Source organism: Gobius niger (genome assembly GCF_951799975.1).
Source record: "Gobius niger genome assembly, chromosome: 24".
Lineage (NCBI taxonomy): Eukaryota > Metazoa > Chordata > Actinopteri > Gobiiformes > Gobiidae > Gobius > Gobius niger.
The window spans coordinates 3,486,098-3,498,770 of record NC_136875.1 but is presented as its reverse complement, the minus strand read 5'-3'; positions in this window follow the sequence as shown (position 1 = coordinate 3,498,770).

Below are 12,673 nucleotides of genomic sequence, written 5' to 3'. Positions count from 1 at the left end.
ACAGCTCCTTTCTACAGGAGAAGACGAGCTCACAGTCCTAAAACAATGGTTTGATCTAAACAAACTCTCAATGAATCTAAGTAAAACAAAATATATTATCTTTGGAAATAGAAAAGTCAGGGATCATACAACTCTAAAAATAAATGATGTTGAACCAGTTCATGCAAAATTGACGGAAAACTTGAATGGAAATTTCATATAAGTATATTAAAAACAAAACTAGCAAAAAACATTGCTGTAATTGGCAAAATGAAAACTGTGCTCTATAAAAAATCTCTTCTATTACTGTATCACTCCCTCATACTTCCATACCTAAATGATGGCCTGGAAATATAGGGAAACAATTATGAATCCAATACTCATCCTATTTTCCAACTCCAAAAAAGGCAATCAGAATTATCACTAAAGTAGATTTCTATGCACCATAGATTAGTCGATTACCAAAATAATGGTCAGTTGCAGCCCTAATTATCATAATAATTGTGATTATAGTATTATTATTAGACCAGGATCTAGGTTAGGTTTCATGTTCTCAGAACTTCTGCTGCCCTGCTTAGTTTTTGGTCATGTTTAGATGAACAGATGAAGGAAACGTGTTTCTGAGGTGCAGTATCGTTCATCTCTTGAGAAGCTGATTATCACATGTGTTTGTTCACTTTTCCTTTCTGTTTCTTGCGCTGAAGCAGAGTGGAGCCTGTTAGCTTTTTGTTTTCATCCTGAGCCAGTTGTACTGAGTATTTCCCATCATTTGGACAAACTTTATTGTGAATGATGCAGTTCTTTGCCTTGACTTGGACATTTACAGTGAAGCATTATCTCCACCATGTTTCATATTCCACGTATCGCCGCCTTTTGCTGCAACTTTCTGACCACAGGATTTGCATGACAGATGTCCATCAGCGACAACAACAGCTCGGTCATCTTCTGGATCCCTACAGGTCCCACACCGCTGACTTCAATGCTTTTTTGAGTGGATACAACTCTGGAGGAGAGCGTCCGTCTGCCTCGCCCAACTATCCATGAGTTAACGCTCTGTCTGTGCAGCGGCCAGTACGTCAGCCTGAAAAAAAGAGGTGTGGCTTCGCCTTCTCGGACCGTGTACCTGAGCGGTAAACTCATGGCTTCACTTCTGAGCATTTATTTGGCTGTTTTTGGCAAACTAAACTGTGAGCAAATAATTGGGTCAAACACGTTTATTTAGATTTAAGACCAAATAGGCAGAATTTGAGACTTTTAAGGCCTTCAATTTGGATTCTTTAATTTTAGACTTTATGAGACCCCGCGGATACCCTGAATAACCAGTACAAACCAGTACATGGCTACGTAAACAGTAGTTTGAAAAACATAAAATGTTCTTGTGTTATATAGAAAAGACTCCATGGACCTCCACCATCACCGGATCTCACACAAGTGAAATCTGGGAGAGGCTCTCGGCCAGACTGTGAAGTGCTCTTCAGATGTTCCACCTTTGGGCTGTGTTCTCAGACTAAGGGGCTGAAACATCATGAACAGCATCCCACTCACTGTAACCCCCAGATTCCACATCTCCAGCCTGTTCTCTCAGCTCCTGCTTGTGCTTTGGCGACACCCACTGGACGCCGTTAGTGTTGTGGTGTTCCTTGACCGGTTTGACAAGTTCATGAAGCAGTTTTATGAAACATCCCCTAAGGACACAGATGTCATGTTTGTTATTACAGGCAACAAAAGTGAGTCATAAAATGATCGTCAGTACACTGCTTTCCTTCCACAGTAAACAATAAACATTGTTTGGGCCTTTCAGCCGTTCATTTGTGCTGCCTCTGATGTAAAGGGCGGAGACAGGTGACACATACAACAAAAACATTCTTCAGTTTAACACGTCTTTACTACATCACCGCTACGAACTGTCCACCAAAAGGACAAACACAACACATGAATAAAGACTTACCATTTATTTAAAAAAAAAAAAGGATACAGTCGGTTCTCTGTCATCCAGGTACTGCAACAGTGCAATTTCCTGTAAATCAATGACCAGGTGATGTGGTTTTGGTTTGGCTTCCCACTGTTGGTTCTGCTCTCCAGATGTCAGTTGAGGATGATGTGGAACCTTGTGTTGTTCAGCAACTCACCAACCTGTCCTATTTCAGTGAAGAACAGCGTGGAGATGTTCTGGAGAAGAGCCGGAGAAGAGCTGTGTGGTGGAGGAGGACGCTCTGGACCTGCCTTTAAGTCCAGCGCGCACTGAGGAGCCTCCATGAGATGGTTTTATGTCAACCTGGGACCCACGGCCGCAAAAAACATACCACGGGGACTCGGACAATAACCCCTCCTTTAGTTGGCCTTAAACCTGTCCCACTCACTCCTTTTCATGATAAAACAGTTTGTGACGTCTGAAGAATGTTTGTAGAGAGAACGAGTGTTGATTTAGTGGCTAAAATCTTTTAGGTGCTTTGACAACATTTGTATCAAGAAAACAACAATATAGGAAAAGTTAGTGATGTCACATGGGCACACTGTGTTTGTCGAGGCACTCAAACACGTAAGTAGTTATTGTGAATGCTGCTGAAAGAACTGGTTTAATCTGTGTTCTTATTGTTTGGTGTGACGAAAAAAAGGGCGTGATGCATTCTCGAAACATGAACAGAACTATCGTCATCACAGCGGTGCCTCCCAACATCACATCCACTTTAAAAGGAGTCAGAGAAGAGACAGAGCAGCATCCACCAGCGAATACACAGGGGACATACTGAAGCCAAGTGAAGACTCTGACCATGAAGACTGCACTGAAGCTGCTCTTTCCTCTGGCCTTAACTGTGGCCCTCTCCATCAACTCTGGTAAAGATCAACTAATACTCTTAACTTTATTTTCCCGTCCTGGTTCCTTTGGTGTGACCTGCTTTTGTCTCTTGCAGTTGTCGGACTCTCTTGTAGGACTTGTACGGATCCAACATGTGCAGGCACGACTTCGGACACCTGCTCCATCGGAGTATCCAACTGTGTCTCTATCATCATTCAGAGTAAGATATTTTACATTTTCAAAAATATACTTAAAAATATGTTTAATGAAAGCAACCAGAAGGAGGAGCTAACTCTTCCTTGTCTTTGAATTACCCACAGCGACCACAGTCAGTCCAACAGCCGGTGTTTCCACTCAGAAAATAAAAAGCTGTGACACCAACAGTTTCTGTGCATTGGGGTCCCAGGACTATTCACTGGACGTGGGAACTGCAAGTGTTTTGGCCAGAGCTGAATGCTGCAACACAGACGACTGTAACTCTGCCGACGCAGTCGGTGAGTGAGCGGTTTCACCAGGATTGTTTTTAGGTTTGGTAACACTTGGTTTTGACTCTACTTTTGTCTCTTCTGTGTCAGTTCCTGTGGCCTCTGCTTCCAGCTCTCTGCAGTGCGACAGCTGTAACCCTCTGACCGGGCAGTGCACCTTAACAGTCGCCTGTAACAGTCTGGAGGACAAATGCTTCACATCCTCAAGTAAGTTCTACACAAGGCCCAGAGCTGGACACCTGTAGGGTCAGAAGAGCAGAACTCTCATTGTAACACATTCCAGTTTTTTACGGTTTTCTTTTTTTATGTTCATTTCTAGACAATTTTTTTTGTGTGCCACATGTTAACCTGGTGAACACCTGCAGGGACATTTCTCATAGTAACATTATCATGTTGTTGTTTGCAGTAATACTTACAGGACAGACCTCCCCAGTCCCGGCTCTTGGCTGTGCCTCCACTAGTCTGTGTGATGTTGCTGGATCTTTATCCAGCTCCCCTCTGTTAGCGACTATCGGCTCCATCCAAGATACACCGACCTGCAGTACACAGACTACTACTGCAGCTCCTACTACTACTACGACTAGTGCAGCCCCAACTACTACTACTGCAGCTCCTACTACTACTACTGCAGCTCCAACTACTACTACTGCAGCTCCAACTACTACTACTGCAGCCCCAACTACTACAACTACTGCAGCCCCAACTACTACAACTACTGCAGCCCCAACTACTACAACTACAGCAGCCCCAACTACTACTACAACTACAGCAGCCCCAACTACTACAACTACAGCAGCCCCAACTACTACTACAACTACAGTAGCCCCAACTACTACTACTACTGCAGCAGCCCCAACTACTACTACTACTACAGTAGCCCCAACTACTACAACTACTGCAGCCCCAACTACTACCACTACTGCAGCCCCAACTACTACTACAACTACTGCAGCCCCAACGACTACAACTACAGTAGCCCCAACGACTACTACTACTGCAGCCCCAACTACTACTACTACTGCAGCCCCAACTACTACGACTATAGTAGCCCCAACTACTACTACTACTGCAGCCCCAACTACTACTACTACAGTAGCCCCAACTACTACTACTACTGCAGCCCCAACTACTACTACTACAGTAGCCCCAACTACTACTACTACTGCAGCCCCAACTACTACAACTACAGCAGCCCCAACTACTACTACTACAGTAGCCCCAACTACTACTACTACTGCAGCCCCAACTACTACAACTACTGCAGCCCCAACTACTACTACTACAGCAGCCCCAACTACTACAACTACTGCAGCCCCAACTACTACTACTACAGCAGCCCCAACTACCACAACTACTGTAGCCCCAACTACTACAACTACTGCAGCCCCAACTACTACTACAACTACTGCAGCCCCAACTACTACTACAGCAGCCCCAACTACTACTACTACAGCAGCCCCAACTACTACCACTACTGCAGCCTCGTCAGCGGTGTCTTTGGTGAGAATGGGTTTGCTTCATTCTCTGCTGGGACTGATCCTGATGATTTTGTTTTAACTAAGTAATGTTGTTGTTATTATTTTTATGTATATGAATATATACTGCCTTGAAGTATTTGTTAATGTCATAGTATTTATTCAGCAGTACGAAGTTCAATTTATCTATTCTTTACTTCGATCTTAATAATTTTCTACTGCAGGCAGTAAGAACTCATGTACAAAAACTTTATTTATCAAAGTGTGAATTATCAGTGAAGCCTGAGAGGGAGAACTCTGTGCTGAGGTCAATTCTGTGGATGTGCTATTTATTCATTTGATTGTATTTATTCATTATTCACAATAAACATGTATTTATTATTTTGTAAATGTGTTCTGCTTTTCCCTCTTTTTAAAATAATGTATTTTGTGCAGTGAAGTCGGCTTCATTGCATATAACACCTTTCTGTCCATTTTTCATGAAACTGACAAGCATTGTCCTCTTAAAACGTGCAAGGCCAACCATAAAACGGCACCAATAAGCCATGGTTTATAAATGGTATTGTCAAAGCATGTAAAAAGAAAAATCATTTGTATAGATTATATTTCAAACATAGAACTACAGAAACTGAAAATAGATACAAGTCATATAAAAGTAAGTTGACAAGCATAATTCCATCAAATAAGAGGTACTATTATCACAAATGATTGGAACAACACAGAAATGACACCCAAGGGACCTGGAAAATACTCAATGAAATCATTAAGAAGGGCAGGAAAACATTTAATTTGCCTCAGTTTTTTGTCAATGACAATCAAATCATAGAAAATAAGAAGGAAATTGCAAATGCCCCAAATATTTTTTTCACTGATGTTGGAACTACATTAGCTAACAACATTTTAGAACCTAAAGACACACAAAGATTAAATTGATTAAATCTAAACTCACTTTTCATAAGAGAAAATGAAATTATAGAAACAGTTAAAACAATTCAAGAATAAAAGGCTCTAACATTGATATGATGTAAGTAAAAGAAATGATTCATTATGTGGTAAAACCTTTTATGTTCATTTGCAATCAGTCCTTTCTTACTGGCACCTTCCCAAGAGAAATGAAAACTGCAAAAGTAGTTCCAATACATAAAAATGGAGATAAACATATATTTGAAAACTACAGACCTATCTCGCTTCTGCCGCAATTCTCCAAGATTTTGGAAAAGTTATTTGCAAATAGGCTCGACACATTTGTTGACAAATACAGTTTGTTAAGTGAACATCAATACGGTTTTCCATCAAACCGATCGACTACAACAGCAATCATGGCTCTTGTGGAAGACTTGGCCACAGCCAGGGCTGGACTGGCAGAAAAAATCGGCCCGGGACTTTTGGGTCAAGACCGGCCCTCCAAAAAAAAAAAAACAGTCATATTCAATGCAATAGTCGAGGTGATGAGCAAAACAATAAACCCTTGGCTTGAACTAAAACAGTATAAGCTACAAATCGAGGACAATAGTTGCATTTTGTTTCTGCCGAATTCAAGCTAACACCTCACAGCACTCAACACTGTAATCTTGTCATTTATAACTTGAAGGAACTTTTGTAAAATTACACAACAATCTTAAATGTGCGTTCCGTTAATGAAGTTCCACTCGCGACTGCAACACAAATAAACTTCTCAAAACCAACCAAATTATCGCACTGTAGATTCAAGATTAAATGGTAAAACTCACCACGGAGTTATGGAGGTGTGGTGTGAAGATAGAAGTCCCAAAAAGGGCCAAACATTGTAAATCCTTTCAATGGAAACTAGAAGATTTACAAACTGCTCGCACTGACGACCATGGGCAAGACGGAGTCACCTGGCCAACTCCCAGCATGCACTTCTTTGCAAATGTTTGTCTAAAATTTATAAAAAATAGAGGTCTGAGGTTCTGTGGGTCCTAGAGGGAGTTACAATAAACTATTTCCTCTTATATTCACAATGTGAGGGGCATGAGTGTTATGTCCCAGAGGCCCATTACTCATTATACGAGATTATCTGGGAACCATGACTCAAGAAAGCGTGCTTCTAGAGGGGTATAAATGGCGTCACATCCCTCTAGTGGAGAAGTTGTGTAATTGCATAAATGTAATGATACAGGTTCTGATGGCTTTTCCCGTTAGTTGTGGGCCGGTGTCAGGTAATATGGGCCTTATTTCAGTGTGATTGGCCCATCCGGCCCGAAAGTACGTCGGCCCACCGGGAAAACTCCCGAATCTCCCGATGGCCAGTCCAGCCCTGGCCACAGCAATAGACAATAGTGAATATGCAGTGGGTGTTTTGATCGATCTGAGCAAGGCCTTTGACGCCATAGACCATACAAGACTTTTAAAAAAGATTGAAAGGTTCGGTGTCAGGGGACCTGCATATGCCTGGCTGGAAAGTTATCTCAGCAACAGATACCAATATGTACATATACACAATGTCAACTCTGAAAAAAAAACTGATTACACATGGGGTCCCATAAACACACACTTAAATAGAGCAAAAATGACATGAGCATCTTTTATGTTTGATCAAGTTCGGGTCTGTAGTGTTTTGTACATTGAAAATGTCATAAATCTGTGTCTGCGTCTCATTCAGTCAGAAATCAGAATTGGCACGAGGAGCCTCCAAAAACACTTTACGTTTACTCCATCAACATGTCCTCAAGCGACACCACTTTAGCTTTATGTCATTCAAAAAATTAAAATACAATTTTCATACACCATTCACAGCCAAGTTATTATTCATCAAAATAATAATTGGTAGATTAATCGATTACCAAAATAATGGTCAGTTGCAGCCCTAATTATCATAATAATTGTGATTATAGTATTATTATTAGACCAGGATCTAGGTTAGGTTTCATGTTCTCAGAACTTCTGCTGCCCTGCTTCGTTTTTTGTCATGTTTAGATGAACAGATGAAGGAAACGTGTTTCTGAAGTGCAGTATCGTTCATCTCTTGAGAAGCTGATTATCACATGTGTTTGTTCACTTTTCCTTTCTGTTTCTTGCGCTGAAGCAGAGTGGAGCCTGTTAGCTTTTTGTTTTCATCCTGAGCCAGTTGTAGTGAGTATTTCCCATCATTTGGACAAACTTTATTGTGAATGATGCAGTTCTTTACCTTGACTTGGACATTTACAGTGAAGCATTATCTCCACCATGTTTCATATTCCACGTATCGCCGCCTTTTGCTGCAACTTTCTGACCACAGGGTTGGTTCACTTCTGAGCATTTATTTGGCTGTTTTTGGCAAACTAAACTGTGAGCAAATAATTGGGTCAAACACACGTTTATTTAGATTTAAGACCAAATGGGCAGAATTTGAGACTTTTAAGGCCTTCAATTTGGATTCTTTAATTTTAGACTTTATGAGACCCCGCGGATACCCTGAATAACCAGTACAAACCAGTACATGGCTACGTAAACAATAGAAGAAGTTTTTGATTTTTAGTCGTTGTTCTTGTGTTATATAGGAAATACTCCATGGACCTCCACCATCACCGGATCTCATAGGAGTGAAATCTGGGAGAGGCTCTCGGCCAGACTGTGAAGTGCTCTTCAGATGTTCCACCTTTGGGCTGTGTTCTCAGACTAATGGCTCGTTTCCACCAGCCCTACCCTTCTCTACTCTACTTGGTTTGGTCCTACTCTACTTGGCCTGGTTGTGTTTCCACTATTCTGTAGAATCTGATACTGTATCCATGGTTAGCAGGGTGTATCCATGGATATGGCTTTGCTTTTGACTGTGTCCATTGGAAACAGTACCTGCTTGGCCTGGTTAGTACCAGGGCCAAGCAGGTACTAAAAAAAGTACCAGTTAACTGTAAAGTGGGCTGGTGGAAACATTTCAAATGCAGGCAAAGTAGAGCAGGGTAGAGTAGAGTAGGGTAGGTGGAACCGAGCCATAAGGGGCTGAAACATCATGAACAGCATCCCACTCACTGTAAAGGCCTATTCATACTCCACAAGACGCGAGAACTTTGTTCTTGAGACAAAAAGAACGAGAACAAAGTTCGTCTGGGCTCTGACATTTCATACTCCACAAGACGTGTTGCTGCCGAACTGCCACGCCCCCTTTTTCCGCATCCAAAACAAACAAGGAATGACTGAAATAAAACGAGCTATTTGACTTCAAACTATTATAAAATGTATCAGTCACGATATTGCAAACATGTTGAAGATTGACGTCATGTTTAGCCACATCTCCCGCTGGTTTATTATGTTAGAAAACGTTAACGTTAAAAGCTTACCTCCGTGTCACTCGGTAAAACCATGTTGTTTGACGTCTGTGTAGCTCAGTACGGGTTTTGTCCATCTAAGAACCTTCACTGAACATGTTGGAGACGTTTTCCGGTGTTTGATGAAAGGGTCTAATGATGTACAAGCCTGGTCTCCCTCCGTCCACGAGCCTGAACCACTTTTTTCTTTATCACTCGCCTCTTTCACGCAGGTAGCGCCAGGCTCTTCTGTTTCCTCTTCGTCCTCGCCCAAAACGTCTGCGTGTTTCTCTCCAGGACTTTTTTGCCGTTTGCGTGTCCTTGTAAGCCTTCAGCAAAGTATTTTACTGCCGCGAGCGGTGCCGCAAAACTATCCATGTTGTCTCCGTTTTCCGCACCGGTGTTAGGACGTAAATATTGGATTCTCGCTTCCCGCTTCCGCCAAAATAACCCCGCCCACTAAAAATCCAGCCAATCACAGCCAGAGTTCTCGCAGCCCTGCCGAACAAAGTTCTGCTGGGCCGAAGTGTCAGCCAGAGCTGCCGAACAGGAGCTGCGAGAACAAAATGACGTCATTTTGTTCTCGCAGCTCTGGGTGCAAGAACAAAGTTCTTGCGTCTTGTGGAGTATGAATAGGCCTTAACCCCCAGATTCCACATCTTCAGCCTGTTCTCTCAGCTCCTGCTTGTGCTTTGGCGACACCCACTGGATGCCGTTAGTGTTGTGGTGTTCCTTGACCGGTTTGACAAGTTCATGAAGCAGTTTTATGAAACATCCCCTAAGGACACAGATGTCATGTTTGTTATTACAGGGTAAGCTGGGCTCACCTCTTCAGGGGACTCTTAAGTACAGTCTGAAGAAACCACTTATGAAAAGCCTTTGTGATTTCATTGACATTTGTGCATTCATTCATTTATTTTGCTGCAGGGCATCTTTTACACGCTGCCTTGGGAAGGAGAGAGAGCGAGGGGAAGGATGCAGACTGACTTATTTAAAGGCACACTGTGTAACACTGCTCTCCTTTATGTTCTGGACCTTTAATTCAGGACCCCTGCCCGAGAGAGACACGGCCAATTCACATTAGATATAAAAAGCAAACAGTTCTATTTGTGGCAACAAAAGTGAGTCATAAAATGATCGTCAGTACACTGCTTTCCTTCCACAGTAATAATAATAAACATTGTTTGGGCCTTTCAGCCGTTCATTTGTGCTGCCTCTGATGTAAAGGGCGGAGACAAGTGACACATACAACAAAAACATTCTTCAGTTTAACACGTCTTTACTACATCACCGCTACGAACTGTCCACCAAAAGGAAAAACACAACACATGAATAAAGACTTACCATTTTTTTTTTTTTAAAAAGGATACTGTCGGTTCTCTGTCGTCCAGGTACTGCAACAGTGCAATTTCCTGTAAATCAATGACCAGGTGATGTGGTTTTGGTTTGGCTTCCCACTGTTGGTTCTGCTCTCCAGATGTCAGTTGAGGATGATGTGGAACCTTGTGTTGTTCAGCAACTCACCAACCTGTCCTATTTCAGTGAAGAACAGCGTGGAGATGTTCTGGCTCTGCTTCAGTCCTACACCTCACTCTTTGGTGACATGCCCTCCCACACTATGGTACTTGAGCAAGTTATAATTTCCACTTTTCAGCTTTCATTAAGCAGCATGCCTGAGGATTTGTTTTCAAATCAAGCCCAAGGCATCTCAGATGGAGACCAAAAACATACCACGGGGATTCGGAATATAACCCCTCCTTTAGTTGGCATTAAACCTGTCCCACTCACTCCTTTTCATGATAAAACAGTTTGTGACGTCTGAAGAATGTTTGTAGAGAGAACGAGTGTTGATTTAGTGGCTAAAATCTTTGGGGGTGCTTTGACAACATTTGTATCAAGAAAACAACAATATAGGAAAAGTTAGTGATGTCACATGGGCACACTGTGTTTGTCGAGACACTCACAAACGCAAGTAGTTATTGTGAATGCTGCTGAAAGAACTGGTTTAATCTGTGTTCTTATTGTTTGGTGTGACGAAAAAAAGGGTGTGATGCATTCTCGAAACATGAACAGAACTATCGTCATCACAGCGGTGCCTCCCAACATCACATCCACTTTAAAAGGAGTCAGAGAAGAGACAGAGCAGCATCCACCAGCGAATACACAGAGGACATACTGAAGCCAAGTGAAGACTCTGACCATGAAGACTGCACTGAAGCTGCTCTTTCCTCTGGCCTTAACTGTGGCCCTCTCCATCAACTCTGGTAAATATCAACTAATACTCTTAACTTTATTGTCCCGTCCTGGTTCCTTTGGTGTGACCTGCTTTTGTCTCTTGCAGTTGTCGGACTCTCTTGTAGGACTTGTACGGATCCAACTTGTGCAGGCACGACTTCGGACACCTGCTCCATCGGAGTATCCAACTGTGTCTCTATCATCATTCAGAGTAAGATATTTTACATTTTCACTGATCAAAAATATACTTTATTAAAGCAACCAGAAGGAGGAGCTAACTCTTACTTGTCTTTGAATTACCCACAGCGACCACAGTCAGTCCAACAGCCGGTGTTTCCACTCAGAAAATAAAAAGCTGTGACACCAACAGTTTCTGTGCATTGGGGTCCCAGGACTATTCACTGGACGTGGGAACTGCAAATGTTTTGGCCAGAGCTGAATGCTGCAACACAGACGACTGTAACTCTGCCGACGCAGTCGGTGAGTGAGCGGTTTCACCAGGATTGTTTTTAGGTTTGGTAACACTTGGTTTTGACTCTACTTTTGTCTCTTCTGTGTCAGTTCCTGCGCCCTCTGCTTCCGGCTCTCTGCAGTGCGACAGCTGTAACCCTCTGACCTATTTGTGCGCCGTACCAGTCACCTGTAACACTCTGGAGGACAGATGCTTCACATCCTCAAGTAAGTTCAACACAAAAACCAGAGCTGGACACCTGTAGGGTCAGAAGAGCAGAGCTCTCATTGTAACACATTCCAGTTTTTTACTGTTTTTCTTTTTTTATGTAAAATTCTAGACCATTGTTTTTGTGGCACATGTTAACCTGGTGAACACCTGCAGGGACATTTCTCATAGTAACATTATCATGTTGTTGTTTGCAGTAATACTTACAGGACAGACCTCCCCAGTCCCGGCTCTTGGCTGTGCCTCCACTAGTCTGTGTGATGTTGCTGGATCTTTATCCAGCTCCCCTCTGTTAGCGACTATCGGCTCCATCCAAGGTACACCGACCTGCAGTACACAGACTACTACTGCAGCTCCTACTACTACTACTGCAGCCCCTACTACTACTACTGCAGCCCCTACTACTACTACTGCAGCCGCTACTACTACTACTACTACTGCAGCTCCAACTACTACTACTGCAGCTCCTACTACTACTACTGCAGCACCAACTACTACAACTTCTGCAGCCCCAACTACTACAACTACTGCAGCCCCAACTACTACAACTACAGCAGCCCCAACTACTACTACTACTACTGCAGCCCCAACTACTACTACTACAGCAGACCCAACTACTACTACAACTACAGTAGCCCCAACTACTACAACTTCTGCAGCCCCAACTACTACAACTACTGCAGCCCCAACTACTACTACTACAGCAGACCCAACTACTACTACAACTACAGTAGCCCCAACTACTACAACTTCTGCAGCCCCAACTACTACAACTACTG